We start from the raw sequence: 19,767 nt of genomic DNA, 5'->3' as shown, positions 1-19,767 counted from the left end.
GTATACTTTGTTGGGTTTCAGCATCCTGAAACCACTGCCACAATCAAGATGTGCAATATCTCCATCACTTCCAAAAATCTCCTTGTGCCTCCCTGCTGTTCATTCCTTTCTCTCTACTTCTGACTTTAGGCAACCACTGATCTACTTTCCATCACTCTAAATTAGTTTGCCTTTCCTGGAATTTCATGTAAATGGAATCACACAGTATGTACTCTTTGTTATCTGCCTTTTTTCACTTAATATAATGATTTTGAGGTTCCTCCATATTGTGCTTAACAGTCAGTCATGACTTTTTATCACTGAGTTTTATTTTATTGTATGGATGCACACTTTTAGTTTATCCATGTTGCTGGTAAGGTTGTCTCTAATTTGTGGCTACTGTTTCTCTTCTATCTTTAACTGCTTCTACTTTTCTACTTCCACTCTCTTAACATAGGGATATATTCAAGTGTCTTCCATATTTAAATATGTACATTCTTGAGCCAGCAACCTTGTGTACCTAGTCTTAGAACAGTGATGATTTGTTCTACGGCTGTGCTGGGGGTCTTCTGAGGATGTCTAGGCATAATCCAAATAAACATGTCAGGTAAATTTAAATGGTCTGCCATTTCATGGTACAAGCCAGACTTTGTGGACATAGCTTATCCAATCAGGATATTTCTCAGGGCTGGCTCTCAGTTTCTAGAACAGGCTACCTTAGATTGGAACACACCTGTATTATTTTTATTCCTCTTTCTGGATCAAATAACAATTCTGTGCCTCAGCTTCCATTGTGCCAAAGGTCCAATCAGGAAGGACCTTTATTTATAATAACTTAGAAGTAGTAAATCAGGTTGAAGTTAAAGAATATTGGCTTGAGTAGGGAAAAGACCATGGCTAAATCTGTTTTTTTTTTCTTTTTTTCTTTTTGCTGAGGAAGTTTAGCCCTGAGCTAATATTTTTTGCCAGTCTTCCTCAACTTTATATGTAGGACTCTGTCACAGCCTGGCTGACAAAAGGTGTAGGTCTATGCCCAGGATCTGCACCCACCAACCCAGGCTGTCAAAATGGAGAGCACTGTGCCAGTGCTTTATGCCATGGGGCCTGTCCCAGTGGCTAAAACTGAAGTATCTATACCTTGTATTGTGCATTTTAAATATACTTGTAATTAAGGTCAGGAATAACTACTGGTTTTAAATCATAAAGTACAGAACAAGCTGTACAAGTAAAATTATAAGAACTATGGATGTGGCATCAGTGATATTTGAATGGTTAGAGATAAAATTGGTGAACTGCCAGGTCCTGGTACCTTGCCTAGAGCATAGTGGGCACTAAGAAAATGCCAAATGGTTGACCCTTTTCCTTAATGAGGCAGCTAGGTGGGCTAGATTTTTGTGTCACCCTAACCTATCTAGTTCTTTGTTGGGCATTGAGTTGGCAATGGGACCCAGAAGCTTCACCAGAGATTCACCATCAAGTTGGACAGAAGGTGGGAAGATGAGGAGGAGGTGTTCCACAACCCCGGATGAAAATGTCTTCAATGATTATAAGAGACAAACCAGACTTCACTGGTAGGGTTTAAAATCACAATCTTTGAGGTAAGAGGTGGCTGGACTCACAGCTCTGGGACTCACAGTAAGTCATTAAGCCTTCCAGAGCTTCAGTGTTATCATATGTAAAATAGATGTTCCAACACTAAACTCCCATGTTGTTTAAGGATGGCTTGAAATTACGGGTGTAGCCTGTTTATTTCCCAGACCCATATTATTGTAGGTGTTTAAAGGAAGTGATGATACTGACCCTGATATTGGTTCCCCCATGTTAAACCCAGCATATGTTGAGTTAAAAAACAAAACACACACTCCCTGCTTACTCCCTGGCTTCCTGGCTCCAGAATCCACTATCCTCCATGGAGACAGACACAGCCATGGGCAAGAACCTGGATTCATTATCTCCTCCCCACAAAGAGATACAGACTGGGAAAGCTGCTGACCAGCATGGTCACAGGCCCCCTCCTCTCTGCAAGTAGTCTCAATGCCAAGGCCAGGCTCTTGGGAAAGCTCCAACCAGCAAGGCCATATGCTCCCCCTCCCCTACCTGAAACTCCAAATAAAAACCCTTCCTTTTAGCTCTTTGGGAAGGTTGGAATTTCAGCATCAGCTGCCCTCTCTCCTTGTTCAGCACTGTGCTACAAAAAAATTCCTACTTTCTTCCACTACAACTGGTGTCAGAGATTGGCTTGCTGTGCAACAGGTGAGCAAACCCATTTCAGGTTTGATGCTGATGATGGTAATGATATTTCAAGGAGGCTTCTTTTTGTCATGTATCTGTGGCAGAATAATGGCCCCCAAAGTTGTCCATGTCTTAATCTCTGAAATCTGCGTGTGTCACCATACATGACACATGGGACTTTGTAGAATGGTTAAATTGAGGATATTGAGATGGATTGATTATTCTGGATTACCCTGGCGGACCAGTGTAATCACAATTATTTTTATATAAGGGAGGTAGGGAGAGATTGGAAGGTGATGCTTTGAAGAAAGAAAAAGGGGCCACAAACCAAGGAATGCCAGTGGTCTCTAGAAGCTAGAAAAGGCAAGGAAGTTGACTCTCCCATCGAACCTCCTGAAGGAACCAGCTTTGTTGACAACTTAATTTTAGCCCAGTGAAAGCCATTTCAGATTCTTGACCTCCAGAACTGTAAGATAAATTTCTATTCTTTTAAACTGCTAAATTTGTGGTAATTTGTTCCAGGAGCCATAGAAGAATAATATAGTGTCTAAGGCAAAGTCAGTACTATTAGCTAGGATTCCAATTCCTGAATCCTAGTTCACCAGTATTATAGGGCCCCAGGGGAGATACACAGAGAGGATATTCCAAAAAAAGGGACAATGCTTTTTACTAATTATAGCATTGGCCCCTCACTTCTAGCTGAGAACTCTAGGTTTGGCAAGCTTTCTCAGGCCCTGGGTGGCCCTCAGGGAGGTGAGCTGTAAAGCAATTTATGGAAGGTTGGGCTTTCAACACCCCTCCTTTGCCTAGAGATTTGACTGTGCATTTGCACTTGCTGAGAATTAGGTCATTCAAACCGAGATCTTTAGAGGTAAATGATTTCTGACCTTCCCTAAAATGACATCAAAACTCATAATAATTCAATCTATCACTAAATTTTTATTCTGAATAGCATTCTATGGTAGAAAGTACTTTGGAGACCCTGGAATACTGTTAGGATATATTGACCTTTTTGTTGTGGGTATTTACTAACATATAATTTATGAAGTGGATCAGGGATGCTCTCCAGAGAATATTAAACACACATTGGGTTCTACTCATTTCTGTAAACTTAATTTCTCACTGACTTAATCAACAAACATGAATATAGACTTATGATACACACTTTAATATTTTACTAACTAGTATCTTTCAAGAAACCATTTGACAAGTATAAACTTTAAAAATATATAAATTATTAGCAACAAATGGAATTTTGAGTACTGTGTGTTCAGCACATAGAAAGCTGACAGCTACACTAGTATTGAAATTTATTACTTATTGAGTTTGCTTAGTCTTTGGGGTCCAAGGTTATGTGCGTGGTAGGTTCATACCAGTCACAAATTAATAAATTTAAAATATATATGGTTCTATCACACTTTGGCTTTATGAACTGGGAAACTGCAGCCCAAGCATAACCAAATATCATAATTTACAGTCACTGGAAATCAGATAAATGGCCTCTGCCCAGCCTATGCCAATAGGATGCAAAATGGTAAAAGCAAGATGTAGCAATATACAAGTTCAATCGAAGACTATTTATTCCCACTTCATCTCTTCACATTATTACAGTAGCTTGTAAATTGTGTTTGACACAACCACACTATAGAACCTATTATGTCCAGCTCTGATTCAATTTAAATTATTTATTTTGTGTACTCATAATTCTCTTTGAAATTAAGTCAACAGATACAAGCATCTACATGTGAAAGTATAATAGTTTAAAATGTACTTGGGAAATTAAAACACACACAGAGAAAGCTACAAAGTAGCACATACTATCAACTAAGTGGAACAGTTAATATTGTAACTACAATATAAAGATAGTCTTTTCTTTAATATTCAAATTACAACAATCTGATTTGGCCATGAGACTTAAAAAAAAAAAACCAGCTTCAATGGGATATAATTCACATATAATACAATTCACTCTTTTTGTAAAGGCCCTGAGGTAACATCTGTTACTAATCTTCCTTTTTTTTAAATTTCTCATCCCCAAAACTCCCCGGTATATAGTTGTATATTCTAGTTGTAGGTCCTTCTGGTTGTGCTAGGTGGGACACCACCTCAGCATGGTCTGATGACCAGGGCTAGGTCTGCACCCAGGATCAGAACAGTGAAACTTTGGGCTGCAGAAGCAGAGGGTGCAAATTTATCCGCTTGGCCTTGGGGCCAGCCTCACTTATTTAAAAGTGTATAGGTCAGTGGTTTTTAGTATATTCACAGAGGCCTGCAACTATCACCATAATCAATTTTAGAACATTTTCATCACACCCAAAAGAAACCCTGTACCAATTAGCAGTTACTTTTATTTCCTGCCATTTCTTCTGTTTCACCCCAGCCCTTGGCAAGCATTGATCTACTTTGTAGCTCTATAGATTTGCCTATTCTGAACATTTCAAATAAACGGAAACATACAATATTTGACATTTTGTGTTTATCTACTCATCAGTTGATGGACATTTGGGTTGTTTCCCCTTCCAGCTTTTATGAACAATACTGCTGTGGACATTCATGTACAAGCTTTTGTGTGGTTATATTTTGTAACTCCTCCTGGGCATACATCTAAAAATGGAATTGCTGGATAATGAGGTAACTCATTTAAACTTTTGAGGAGCTACCACATTGTCTTCCAAACTGGTTGCACCATTTTACATTTCTACCAGCACTGTGTGAGGGTTCCAATTTCTCCACATTTTCAACACTAGCTTGTCACTCTTTCTATGATAGCCACCCTCATGTGAAGTGTGAACTGATATCTTATTGTGATTGGCTATGAGCCTTTTGATAGGTCCATGGGTTTGGGGAAAGGAGGTTGGGGATGGGGTGGGGGATATCAGGAGAAAAATCTTTAGGTAGAAATCCCTCTTCCCCCAGCATGTTGATTTCACCTGTTGAAGGTGGTCATTTTGATTTGCACAGAGGATCTGTTTAGGAAAATAGAGAGGGATGAAACTAAAATTCTGTCAGAGGGGAAACAGCATGAAGACAGGTGGAGGGTCCTGCAGGCTGGGTCAATATGTACTGGAAATGGTAGAGACATTGAAGGGAGTTCTATGATAAAAGTATTGCTCTATGAGAATTAATTTTGATATATAGAATGTCTTGTGGAAGAGAGAGGGACAGATGCTGGAAGTATTGTATATGGGTCAGCAATGGGGTTGGGATGCTGGTTTGGCATAAGGGATGACAACTGGGAACAAGGGGTTACTAAGATTTTCAGCCTGGGTCCCTGGGAAAATTATGATATCCTAAAAGAAATAACGAAGTTAGGAGGAGCAGCTATTTTTTAAGATGGATAAAGGACAGGGCAATTTTTCTTATTATAAATGTCCAGTCAAAGGGTGTTTTGGACAAAAGGCAGAAAGGGATGTGGAGAAAGGTATTGGTTAGAAGAGGAGTTGACAAACTTTGGTCTAAAGACCAAATCTGAATAACAGACAACTTCTGTAAGGCCCATGAAGAAAGGTTTTACATTTTTAAATGGTTGGGGAAAAAAATTAAAGAGTATTTTATGACAAGTGAAAATTACATGAAATTCAAATTTCAATCTTCATAAATAAAGTTACATTGGAACACAACCACATACATTCATTTACATATTGTCTATGGCTGTTTTCATTGCTGTGAAGATGAAGTTGAGTAGTTTCTACAGAGATTATATGTCCCACAAAACCTGAAATATTTACTAGCTGGCCCTTTGCAAAAAAGTTTGCTAACACTTGGGTAAGAGAGAAACTTGGGAGATGTGTTCTCCTAATCATGATATTTAAAGCTCAGAAAGTGAGACCCAAATTGAGAGAGTGTGGAGGAAAAAGTGAGCTGGGACCATTTCTTGGGGCTGCTTCTGTTTAGGTACGAGAGGAAGGTAGAAAAATCAATGAAGACAATAGTTTAACAAGTTTAAGTAAACTTCAACTTAATTAATCATGTCAATTTCCAGAATGTTTTATTGCTTGGTATTTTAAACACACACCCAAGAGGAAGATTAATTAAGAAAGTTGAAACCTGGGTAGCTATTCAGCTGGAAGCAGGACCAACCGATAACAAGGTTTGTTGTTGGCAAATCCTCACCTCCTATCTTTTCCTTCTTTTTCCTACAACACTGTGAGGTATCTCATTTCTGCCTTATTCCAGGAAGGTCTGTCTTCTAGCTAACTGATTTAGAAAGGGATATGAGGAAGAATATATCACTAAGGTAAATATTTGATAGAAGTTCAAAGTACTATTCCTTCTCTAATATTCAGATCCTAAAATGCTCAATTTTAAGACAATGTAAGGAATGACTCCAATAACCCATCCTTCAAGATGCCTCTGTGGGGATTTTTACAGTGACACTTCTAACCCTGCCCTAAGAAACTATCTCATGGAGACCCAAACCAGCTCCATACATTTTGTTTTTTGCTAAATTAAGAAAAACACCAAATTCTTGATTGCGGGGAATTTTTAACAGAGAATAAAAGGCCATAAATTCCTATGAGCCACCCTTCCTAACATAGTTGGAAGAACCCCTGGATTAATGGTTGCAAATTAAAGGATGTAACAAAACATCTGAAAATTGGTGACAGGCAAACGTTATATAAAAATCTACAGAGATATATAACTATATCAAAACAGTTAAAAAGAGCCATGTGGATAATAAAAAGAGGAATGGAAAGGATGGCAGAGGAGAAAGAAGGAAGGAAGGAAGAAAGCGAGGAAGAAAGGAAGAAAGGAAGGAAGGGGGAAAGTAGGACAAAATATTTGTTGTAGTTGATCTCTGGGCAGCAGGTAATTTTAATATTCAAATTTTGCTTCTCTGTATTTTAAAAATTCTTACAGTTTCTTACAATCAGTGAACAACAGCAATTCTAATAAGTGCACTGTTAAAAGGATTGATTGACAATGACAAATACAAACCCCTTGAAAAGTCCAACTCTGCTTTCCAGCAATTCTGCTTTCCCTGGGGTCATGTTCTATTCCTCAGCCACAGTGAGGTTTCAAGGAATCTCACTTGATTGAAGTCAACCCACACCTAAGACTGAAATGTCTAGACTTTGTTTTTTCCTTCCTCCTTTTGGGAAATTTGACTTGCTAGAGATAAAATATGACAAACCCACTGTTTCATTTTCCTGCCGGTCAGCCACAGTAATCCAAGGCCTGGTTCTGTCATTTGGTTTCCATCAATACTGGTTCAATTCACCCATGTGAACAGGTCTTTGAAAGGAGGACCATCACTCAGCATCTCCAGGTTGACTTAAGAACCCTGACTGAAGAATCTGAAACCATTTGACAAAACTAATTTGAATCACAAAGCTGTTGGCCCAAATCCAAGCCTTATCACTTAGCCCTGAGAAAATGCTGTTTTTAATCATTTAGCTAGCAACAGCTCTCTGTTTGCTGTCTTATCTTTCATCTACCAGTGGTTTAACAAAATTCCTCTACAGTATTTTAGTATTATCTTTTAACTCTACAGTAGTCTCAAGTCTAAAATACATGACATATATCCCAGCTACTAAAAATATCAGGAAACCCTAAGCTTTGACTTGAAAGAACGTGAAAACAGCAGAATAAAGTTTTTAAGGATATTTGGGTCTAGTTCATTTATAAACCCATATGAAATAAGGCTACTTATACCAGGAAACAAAACATGTTATCCAGCATATTCTGGAAAATTCACTTTAGGGCTTTGGAAACAGTTAGTTGAGATTGTAGGAATCTCTGAGAAGCATAAAACTGTAATTATTTTTTAACTTGTGTAGAATTTGTGACATTTGTTTTTAATTTTGTTTGATTTCAGAGATGGAAACACTACATCCTTTCCTTTTTAAGCATCTGTTTTAATCTCCAATATGTGCTAATAACTTTGCTATTATTACAAAAGAATTAAACTTGAATAAGACTTGTCATGGACACATGTTATGGAGAGACAATAATTATTCACTTTATGAATAAGTAAAATCTGGTCTTATTCCAATAAGATTGAAAATTTCCCAAACCTATTGGGAGTGAAACTGGCAAACAGCATTGATGATTAGGTAGATAGAAACTAAAATTATTTTCTTTTGGCAATTACTGGTTGTGGCTTTTAGCTATTTACCCACTCACCAGTAACTGTGCTTTTTAGGCAGTATGATTTCTGATTCCCACTAGTTTCCTATAGATAACATCTCCCTGGAGTCTGGGTCACCATGGTAATTAGTATTTGAAATGTTATTCAGGAATTAGAACACATTTGTCTACTTCAGGCCAAATGAGACCACCAACTCATCAACTAGGCCTGTGCAGATGTCTAAGAAGCAACACATTTACATAAATAGGCTGAAAGCTTCACACTCAAATCATGCTAATGACACCATTTTGTGAACATTTTACCACACAAGAGGGTCTTCTGCTTTCCACAAGACACATCAATAGTTAGGAGGCAACGTGGTAGGAGAGAAAGGGTTTCTTTATTATAGCTTGCTAGCAGGAGAGAAGATGGCTATTAATGACCAAAACCAAACATCTTACACAACAAAGATTACAGGCCAGTTATGTATGGAGCTGGTCTCTGGGTAGGGGAGATGGCTGGTTTCTGGGTGAGCAGACATCTGGACCCAGTTCCTGATAGTTCTTTGTTTTACTGGATATGCATGTGACACCAGAGAAATACTCTATACCTTGATCTTTCAGTTGTCATTGACAATGGATATCATCATAGGTTCTCTGCCCAGGGATTATCACATTCCTAGAGAGCTCAAAAGAACCAAAGTATCATCTTAAAGCAGCTGGGGTTGGGGGGGGGGGGGGTGCATGGCAGAGGCTACAAAATCTACAGAGCATGTCTCAGCTAGTTAGAGGTCATTCAAAGTCACAGTATGGTTTCTTTTCTACAATACAGCTTCCCTTATGTCAACCTTGTGTTGAGATGGTATCAAATATGCATCTTATGAAGAGGTATGAAGTCTGACTATGCATGCACAGATCATCAATTATCTTACCTCTCTTCACCCCCAATTATCTATCTCCACTCTTCAGACCACCTTGCTCCCCTACCCCAAAATATCCCTGATTCACTATTTTCAGGGAAGTGTATTTGAGACTTATTCTCTCACTTTCTTACTTGGCTGCCTTACAATTAAAACCATCTCTCTGTTGCAGTCTCATCATCTCATTGTTTGGCTTTCTGGGCAGCAGGCAAGAAGGAACCAGATTCAGCAAAAGGAGTAGAGTTTTAAGATTTATACACCAGGTTGCTGGACCTCTCACAGGCCACATAATTCCTTGTAGAAGATATTCTAACTACAGTCTTTGCTCACCCTGACACAATGTCTATGTGTGTTTATGATAAAGAGATCTTATATAATAGTATCAAAAATAATATCCTTAGCATTTATCAAATACTTCTTGGAAAATGAATTTCAAGATGTTTTCCTTGATATCTCATTTAACCCTCAAAATCAGCATTTGTTGTTGTTACAGATGAGGTAACTGTAGCACAGACGGTTAAATAACCCCTAGCACCCATAGATAAAAAGTGTTGAGGATAGGAATCAAATGCAGGATTCAGCTTTCAGGCCACTAAGCTGCATTGCTGCTACTGTGCTGCTTCTTGTAAAAATCCTAGGAAACTTGATTGGTAAGGTGCTTTTTAGCCTTAGTTTAGCCTTTTTGAGTATGTGATTCCAATGATAAATTATATAGAAGCCCCCATGTTCAACTCTTTCTTTTTCCATGTCCACCTTCTACCAAATGTGAAATCCTTATTTACTGTCAACATACAAAAACAAAAACCAGTTTAAGAGACAAAGAATTGGTAGATTTATACTTTATAGATTGGCGTGAGATTTAATCATCAGGCTAAAGTCTAGACTTATACTTCATTGATTGGCTGGTGATTCAGCCATCATTAAAGTCTAGTTTCATTAGTCCTTACAAACAGGCTATTTTTATTCTTACTGGCTTCTTGGAACGTTGGCAGTTTGGTCCAGCTTGGAAGATAAAGAAAACAAGACGGGCAAGGCAATTACTCTTAAATTCCTCTGGCTCTATTTTAGTATGGCTCTACTCTTGTCTTTTTATCACATTTTTCCCCTTTTGATCAAGATTTTTCTCTGAAAGTATCACTGATCAAACTCTGGAAAGCATTACTGATTGACTATTGGAAAGCATTGCTAACTGACCATCACTGCATTGTTGTTCCTTTGTTTCCAGGAAGCCTAATTCCTGCTATGTCTAATTGCCAACAGAAGGGAAAGTGCTTTCCTTAGGAGCTTCTAGGCCACATTTGAGAACAAGTGCTCCACAGCAGAGGAAGTCTGCACCATCAAGTTCTTTTAAGGGTAAAGATCTTCTGCAGTTCCTTGAAGATTCTCATGTGAAGTTTCACAAATTTTAGTAGTCATTTCAAAGCACTGAGTGACTCTTGTCTGAGTAGCATTTTTATAATATCGAGCTATGCAGGTGAGACAAAGTTTTACAACAGAGAGAATGCCTGTAGTAACAAACAAAAGATAGATAAAACAAGAGATACAAGAGATAGATCCAAACAAAAGATAGATCTAAATGAGAAGACAAGGCCTGAGGGAAGCCAGCTAAAGAGATCAAGGAACCACAGGATGTGAATGGGTTTTACATTTAACCATTCAGCATGTGCCAAAATTCTTTCTGGTTTTGTCTCCACCTTGTCAAAAGTGTTTATCCAAGTAAAACAAGAATTATGTACAACAGTTACAAATGTTACCTCTTAAATCTCTGGAAGTTCGATTGGTTATACAACAAGTTCTAGGCACTTAGCTCAAGGAATTAGGGGAGGATTGGTAGAGAGATTGGTAGTTAAATGTTCTACAGAATTCTCTAGATTCATGTGCAGGTTGCAGCTTCTGATGATAAACCTAATAGTCAGATAGGTTTCCCCCTTTTGTATTAGATTGGGAGATGATGGTAATAGCATTGTCTTTCCAAGAAAGAATGGGAGAAAACACAATAGCTAGCGAAATGTCTATGGGCCTGGTCTCAGTATCTTGAGAAAGCTGTCCACCTCAGATGTTGACTGCCTCTGTTTGTAGTCAATTGATTTGGAGGTCACCATTGTTTGTGCAGGACTCATGTCAGATGTAGCCTCCTTTAGTTATGAGATATATCTCCAAAGCTCAGTGCCTTCTAGTTATGAGCAGTGGCAGTGCTTAGGAGCACTTGGTAAGGTCCTTTCCAGTGGGTCACAAAGGCTGTTTTCCTTTCATGATGTTTCCAGATGACAATCACCAGACTCTAGACTGTGACCAAAAGGATTCTTTAAATTGGAATCTAGGAAGGCTTTTTAACCATTGATGATAAGCTTGAGTATAAGACACTGGAGACTTACAGTAGCTGGTCATACCAGCCAAAGACAACAGGGACCAGCAGGAGGTTGTATACCAACAGACACTGATCTGCCAGTGACCATCCCGTCAGGAGCCAGTTCACTTTTTCCAAAGAGGGCATGGCAAACAGAGGGGTAGACCAAAGTTAATATCCTAACCCAGGGGAATCCTGTCCAGAGGTATATAAGGAAACCTCAAAGACAATTAACAGGACTAGAACCCAATATCTACAAAGGTGAAAACATAATTTTTCTCTCCACAATTACTTTTACTTTTCTTTTTTACCAAAGATTATTACAGTAAAACTAACTTGTCTATAATATAAACTTGGCCTGATTACTTATTTAAGTGAAAGTAAGAAAACTCACTGAGGGTTTCTGAATTCTGAAAGGAGAAGGTTGGAAGAAAAATAAATTATTTCATCCTTGTCCACAAAGGTATATCTTACCAATATGTTGATAGTTTAAGAGAAAATATTTTAAAACTGGAAAAAAACCCAAAAACATTAGAGCATCCTGCTCAGTTCATGTGGTCCCATGCAATTAATGTTTGTTCTTGATCTTTTGTAAGCAGATTTATGAATCCATCACTTCCTACATTAGAGTTCTATAATTTCCTACTCAGTTCAGTTTTGTCATCAGAAGTTTGTAAGAAACCAATATTCCAAAGTAAGTGTTAGAGTCTTTAGAGTGAAACTTTTTTAGGGAAAAGCATCACAGTAAAGAAATAACCATCTATGGATGGCAGACTTAACATTATGATGAAATTGACAAACGGTTATCTTTTATGATATACAACATTTTATGATAAGGACGAATTACAATTTATAACATTATATCAACATGTATTCGAATTTTTTAAATTTAACGGGATTTCTAAAACACTTATATTAATAATCACCCATATAGTATAACCCAAGAAGGTTTATTATAATTTTTTTGATACTTTTCTAAAGTTTCCTCTCCCACAAACCTTCTATAACTTTATTGTTTATCTTCATGATTTGTCCTCCCTTATTTCCCATAACTGGTTTTACTTTAGAATAAATTTAAATTTTTTTAAAGATTTTATTTTTTTCCTTTTTCTCCCCAAAGCCCCCCAGTACATAGTTGTATATTCTTCATTGTGAGTCCTTCTAGTTGTGGCATGTGGGACGCTGCCTCAGCGTTGTTTGATGAGCAGTGCCATGTCCGCACCGAGGATTCGAACCAACGAAACACTGGGCCGCCTGCAGCGGAGTGCGCGAACTTAACTACTCAGCCAACGGGGCTAGCCCCATAGAATAAATTTAATTTTTTAACAAAAATATCTCCATTCCATACACCTTCCTTTTTTTCTTTTACTGAAAACATATTTTCTCATAGCATAAAATTTTTAATGTGGCACAATACACGTTTATTAATGGGCTCAAACGTCTTTTAGTTTTTCTGTAATAAAAAGCCAAAAGTAGATAAATCTATGTTTAGTCATTAATTCCTACTATTTTATTTTATGTGGAAATAATTTGAATAATTAATAAATTTCTATCACTTAACTTAGCAAAACTCTAAGGTTTCAAGTTACCAAAAGGTTTTGAAGCTATTTTTAAGTATATTTATCATAACACATAATTATAGGTAAAAAATTCACCTAAAAACACTGTACACTCACATCTGTTTAGTTTACTTGTTCCCATAATTATATTTAGATTACCTAAAAAAACCTTATGAGATGTCAGCCATCACCTTTTTGCTGCCAAATTTTGTAACAGAGATACCATGAATTTGTTTTGCTTTTGGTAAACCTAGGTCGAACAAATTTTATATTTAATGGATGTAACTCTAAAGATAAATAAATTAGCTTTACTACTGAATACTTTGAAATTATTTTGAAATTTAAATCTCAAATAATTATTTAATAATTTGAATTTAAAATAATTTGAAATTATTTTGACATATGGTCTTGCAATTCATTTGGGTTAGTTTCTATTTTATTTAGAATTACTTTATATGAAAATCTTACTCATGAAAAAATAAATAGTTGAATCCTAGCTGTGCTTCTGGCAGATAAAATAAATTATGGTTACCTGCTTAGATGTCTAATGCTTTTGTCAACTAATATTTGTGGAAAAGACACACAAGATGCTGGATTTGGGTAAAGGTGTTTCTTTAGTTGTTTGACTCTTTTTTCTTTTTTTCTTCAGTCTTAGGAATTGGTAACAGTCTAGATAATAGTTCCTGGAGATGTTACAATCTTTTTGAGATAAATAGGGGAAGTTTTTGGTATGGGAAAAGAATAGGTGGAATCAGAACTGCCTCTAGAGTTGCATTTCCAGTTTTGTAAATTATTGTAAGATAAGGGCACTTGCTCTCAATTCATCAGATACTAGGTTGTAACTTAAATGGCATCATAGGTTGATTTACCTTTTCTCCTGTGTCATCCATATACTTATTTCCCTCTAGGTACATAGTTTTATTTGAATTAGGGAGGAAGGCCAATAAAAAATTTCCTGTCAGGTGACAAATACCAGTTTCCAATTTGGCCAAACTTCTGATCATAAATTACTAGATCCTTTCAAGTATCTTATCAAGTTTCAGCCAGGGAAAACAGTAAATATTTCTGGCAGTATTAAATAACTCCATTCATTTTTAATTTTACTTTCCCCTTCACTAAGGGAATAACATAGCAGTTTACCAGAAAAATCACTTGGAGTCTCATTAACTCTAGAAGCTGTTCATATAAGGCCCTCCTTTGAAGGTGGGTATTGAGGTGTCTATAAAGGCATTACCTTAACAGACTTTTGTATAGTCTTTTATTTTAGATACCTCTTATATCTTAATTTTCCTTAGCTTTTAGCAATGAAAATTTCAATAAAGCTACTTTGGAATTTTGGAGACTTTGTTTAAAGTACTCTTCTTAGATCATCTTATCTAAGTGGAAATTTCCTTCTAATGGCAGATGTAATTGCCCTGATGCTAGTACTAGTTTTATAGGACCCAGTCACAAGTGGACCTGTATTTCTGTCCAGCAATATACTGGCCAACCTGACAGTTGCCAAGCCAAGCTCTCAGGACATGAAACAAACTTAGTAAGATTTTGCTGCATTGTGTGTGTGTGTGCATATAAATATTTTTAGCTTCCAGAAACATCGTTTTTATGCAGGTGTGATGGAAGATGGCATGCCTGTTTCTTTAGAAATTAAAAATTGCCTTCAAGTTACCTGGTTTGTGGTTCTCAAATCTAGTGTGCAAAAACACAAGTTTTGGAAGTTCAAATGAGCTCCAAACTGGTCATTATCATTTTAAATTGTCTTTAGTATTATCAGTACACTGGGACAAAAGTTTATAACAGGAAAGAGCATAGTTCTGAAGTGTAAAACCAAGCTGAGTTCCTGAGGAAGAAACTTCTCAGGAAGCTTTTGAAAATGAAAGTCCCATGGTAAAGAAAAGCATGAAACTTAGAATTACAATAGGGTTTATTATATGCACATTAACAGGGTTAGCTAATCTTTGGGTTCCTTGGAGCCAAACTAATATCTAAGTATGATGTGCCTGGGTATTGGGGCTTGTGTGATTGTTTTTTACAGTGTACTTCATTACATGAAAGTTCTCTTGAGGTTGATGGGTGACAGCATGGATATAACCAGTTTTGTGACCAACTTATCCTATCACAGGATGCTTCCTGAAGTGGTGAGCACCCTAATGGCTCTTAAATGCTGGATCTATGCCCATCAATTTTGCAACTTTGGCTTCCAAGATGTGCCTTAGCAACAGCCTTTACCTCATGTGCAGATTAACCCATAGCAAAGTTTGTCTAAGTTGAAATTTTTACTGAGAGAATCCCATCCAAAATTCACAATACTCACATATCTACTGAGATAATATTCTCCTACAGCAAAAGTCACATGGGTGCCATAGCCAAGGAGTTTCCTGCTTTCCTAAGAGAAACCTCTTCTTTAATGATGAAAGCTGCTACACCAAATAAAGGCACTGATGTCAACCAAAGCAAGGGAGGTCCAAGCCAGAGATGTCCCATGACTGGAGGAGTTGGCTGTCCATAGAAGGGGCTGAGCACACAACGGGGCTCATGTTGGTACCAAACCCATTTCCAGGAGATGCAGCTCCACAAAAGTGAGAGCACTTCAGATCCACTTCTGACACGACATCAACCTACAACAGAAACCAGTTGGAGGCAAGTGTTTATTCGGGATAAAAAAAACCACATTTGAGGGAGCACAGATTCAGGTAGAAAACCAAATAGTGTCCTGATTGCAGGAAGGGGTTTAGGATTTTTATGGGAAAAAGGGAGAAAGATGAAATAAGTAGTATTTAAGAAGAGTTTATTGGTGCTTGTTGATGTAACACTAGGTTTGTACTTCATAGATTGGCTTGAGATCTGGTCATCAGGCAAAAGGCTGACTTGTATTTCATTGATTGTTTGAGATTCAGTCATCAGCAAAGTCCAATTTCATCAGTCCTTATAAACAGGATATTCTTGTCCTTACTGAGTTCTTGGAATATTGGCAATTTGGACTAATTTGGAAGATAAAGAAATCAAGATGTACATGGCAATTTCTCTGAAATGGCTGCTCTGACTCTATTTTAATATGAACCCACTCACGTCATCTTTCACATTACCATAATACAATCCAAGTATAATATATCTAAAAATTAGACAATATTCATCATTATATTGTCCCAAGTGTCCCAATAGTGGCATCATAATTTTCATTAATATATGTTATATTACATATATGCTATAACATGCATTATATGTTAATATTTATGATAGATATATAATTCACTACTGAATCAAGTAGTTTACAATAATTGTACCACTACAGTGAAAATCACATTTTTCATTTGCTTAGTTTTTATGTCCTTATTGCTAATTCTTCTTATACATTCCAACATATGTATGGCCAAAAATACATTACATATATATCTATATCTATCTATCTATCTATCTATCTATCTATCTATCTATATATATCAGTATACATTGTATCAGTATAATATATCAGATTTACTTATTTGTTTATCATTTATTTTGTCTGCATTAGTGACATCCTTTCTAGAACCTTTTTTTTTTCCTGCTTCAATCTGAACTAATTGCTTTCTAGACTTGCTGTATGACTATCCTCCTAAGATTTATTCCTCCTGCTCTTCTGTGTTGGACTCCCTGATTCTCTAATCCCTTATGTAGTGGCTTTAAAAATGGTTGCAAATTATTTGATACTGTTCCCATCGATGGTGGTATATATGTCCCCTTCCTATGATGCTAAGTGGGTTTGTGACAGCTTCAAACAATAGAGGAGGGCAAAAGTAAGGATATATGAACTCTGAGACTGGATCATAGAGCCTTGAAACTCTGCCTTATTTACTGTGAGCACCCGCTGTAAGAGTTCTGCGCTACCATGTAATAAGTCCAATCACCCTCATACCACTGCTGGAAGAACACATGTAGATGCTCTATTAGTCATACCTGAGTCTAAACTTCAGCCATCCTAACCAAGGGGCCAGATGCATGAATGAAGGGACCAGTTTGGAAGTAGATCCTCTAATCCTTACTATACTAGCCTTTACCCATTTGAGTTACTTCCAGTCATCCGAGTGACCCTGGCTGAGACCTCAGATATCATAGAGGACAGAAGAGTCATCCTTATTGTGTTCTTTTCCGAATTCTTGAGTGCATACAAATTTTTTTATGCTGCTACACATTTGGGTACTTTATTGCACAAAGAACATAACCAGTATGCCATATTTTCTTTTCATTCTTTCTTTCTTCCTTCTTTTCTTCTTTTATCATTTTTGTTTGCTTATGTGTTCTTTTCTTTTTGTGGAGCATATCCACCCACATTTTTCTGAGAAAGGATATACGAAAGGTAAATTTTTGAGCATTTTTCTGTCTGAACTGTTATTTTAACCATTCATTTGATTGATACTTTGGCTGAGTATATAATTTTTATTTAACATTTTAAGACATAGTTCTTTCAAATTCTAATATTCTATGTCCCTATTAAAAAGAATGACATCCATCCAATTCCTAATTCTTTGCACATTATTTGCCCACATCCACCCCTCCCACCAGGAAGGTTTTATACTTAAAAAAAAATTCTGGTGGTATGAAATTGCACAATGCCTGGATGCCACTAGTATTTCTTATTTATTTTCTATGTGTATATTTATTTATTTTCGATTCAGTGAGTTTTAATCTGGAGACAGTTCTGTTTGGCAATGTATTCTTATGTTATTTTATGATTTTCCTCTTCTGCTTTCCCTGTTGTCTGTTTCTAGAACTTCTATTTACTAGGTAGTAGCCCTGCTGGACCAATTTTTCATACCCTTTCTCTCACATTTTCCATTTTTGTGTGTGTTTTATTCTCCTTTGGGCCACTTAGTTGCGAACTCTATGGGGCACAACTCTATGGGACAGTAAATAATGTCAATAGTTTTCCATGGCATTGTTCAATAGGACAGTATGGCTGGGAGACAACTTTGACTTTATTGTCTAAACTTTTCACTACATTTTTTTGTTTCAGCTACAAGAATACTTTTCTATTTCTTTTAATATGTCATTCTAGTCGTGTTTCATATATATAGTCAGGGGTTGTATAATGATGATTCAGGCAAGAATAAATTGCATGTATGACAATGGTCCCATAAGGTTAGTAAGACATAACCTAGGAGTGTAGTTGGCTATACCATCTAGGTTGTGCACATACACAGTGATAAAATCACTTAACTGTACATTTCTCAGAACAAATCCCCATCACTGAGCAAGACATAACTGTAATCTTATTTTATGTTTACTGTCCCCTGTAGTTCTGAGAAAATGATCTTAGTTTCCTGAAACTTTTCTTTCTGATTTTTGATTACTACAGGTTGCTTTATTTGTGTGTGTTTTGGTTTCTGTCTTTTAGCTTTCAGTCTTTCCTTGGTTGGATGTTCATATTTAAGGCTAAAGCGTGGAAAATTAGAAGACTTGTGAACAGAGGTAAGACTTGATAGTTGACTTTCACTGTGGGGTGTGGAGTGGTTTTCTGTTGAGTTACATTTAGTGTTAGTGGATCTCTCGATATTCATATCTATAGATTTAGTACTCAGTACTCAGTATTTATATATGTTTCTATAGATATTTGTATCTAAAGATCTGTGAGACATTTGTTTTCTCTTGTTACCACTCCACAATTTCTTATCCAACTTCCAAAAAGTGTTGGTATCTGCATTAGGGAGATATTGCTATAGCCAAAAACACCCCCCAAATCTCAATGGCTTACCACACCACTTTTTTTTTGTCTCAAGTTACGTGAGGGCTATTGTTTTGCTAGGCTTTGCTGGGCTTGGCTCTGTGTGCTTTTGAAATCCAGGACCCAGCCTAAGGGTAGGCACTTTGTGGGAAAGTTTGTTCTCTTGGTGAAGGACAGAAGCACAATGAAAAGAACTGAACCATAGAAGGGCAGTAAAGCTTCTGCCGAGATATGTCTTATGCATTTCTTGTATGCAATGAGTTGACCAAAGTAATTAGAAAAGTATTTCCGCCTCTAGTAAAGCAGAGCAAATACAGGCAGAGAAGAAATAACTGTGAAAAGTAATAAAATCTGTTACAGTATCTCATGCTGACTGGTTTTATTTTTCCTCTTCTCTATATCTTTGTAAAGTTTTACACTTTTCATCTTTTACTATCATTTTAATGGGTTTGTGGGAGGATCTGTGATAAGTGTGGGTGTTTGGTCTTTAATGTTTGGCTAAAAGTCTGCTGTTGCTTTGAATTCTAGCTACTTTTAATATTGTTGGGCCAAACCTGGTGTTTAGCAGAAACAACTCTTGTGTAAAAAAGGGAAATAAGGATCAGTATGCATAGTTTTTTGGTTGAAATTCTGAAAAAATACATACAAAATGAAGAACAGCATTTACCTCAGGGTGAAAGTTCCTACCCAGTGGTAGGAACTGGGATATAGCAGACTGAAATGCCAGGGAGCTTTGCTGCATAACAATCACAGATTCTTGGTTTTGTGCTGTACAAATGTATCTCCTCCTCATAGAGTTAAATTTACCTGTAAGTTCTAGAAATGCTGAACCTTAGAAGAATCAACATAAATTTTCAATATTGTTACGGCTAAACTATCAAATTGACTTTTTTCCCAAAAGCCATAAACAATGTAATGTTATGCAAGACAGTGCCTGATATATGAACTGAAAGGATTTTATTTAAT

The 19,767-nt window shown here is 36.8% G+C and overlaps 1 long non-coding RNA gene across 3 annotated transcripts in view; it reads right to left on the bottom strand.

Moving 5' to 3' along the window:
* Positions 1-13,519: 13,519 nt before the first annotated feature.
* LOC124232197 (uncharacterized) overlaps positions 13,520-19,767 on the bottom strand; it is a 136,768-nt gene continuing 130,520 nt past the window's right edge. For all 3 annotated transcript variants that reach the window (XR_006886794.1, XR_006886793.1, XR_006886796.1), the window contains one exon: positions 13,520-15,721. This is a non-coding gene — a long non-coding RNA (uncharacterized LOC124232197). The remainder of the gene's footprint in view (positions 15,722-19,767) is intronic.

The sequence above is a fragment of the Equus quagga genome, unplaced genomic scaffold, assembly GCF_021613505.1.
Source record: "Equus quagga isolate Etosha38 unplaced genomic scaffold, UCLA_HA_Equagga_1.0 HiC_scaffold_32_RagTag, whole genome shotgun sequence".
NCBI lineage: Eukaryota > Metazoa > Chordata > Mammalia > Perissodactyla > Equidae > Equus > Equus quagga.
Note: the sequence above shows the minus strand (reverse complement) of the source record. Positions and strands in the feature narration are given on the sequence as shown.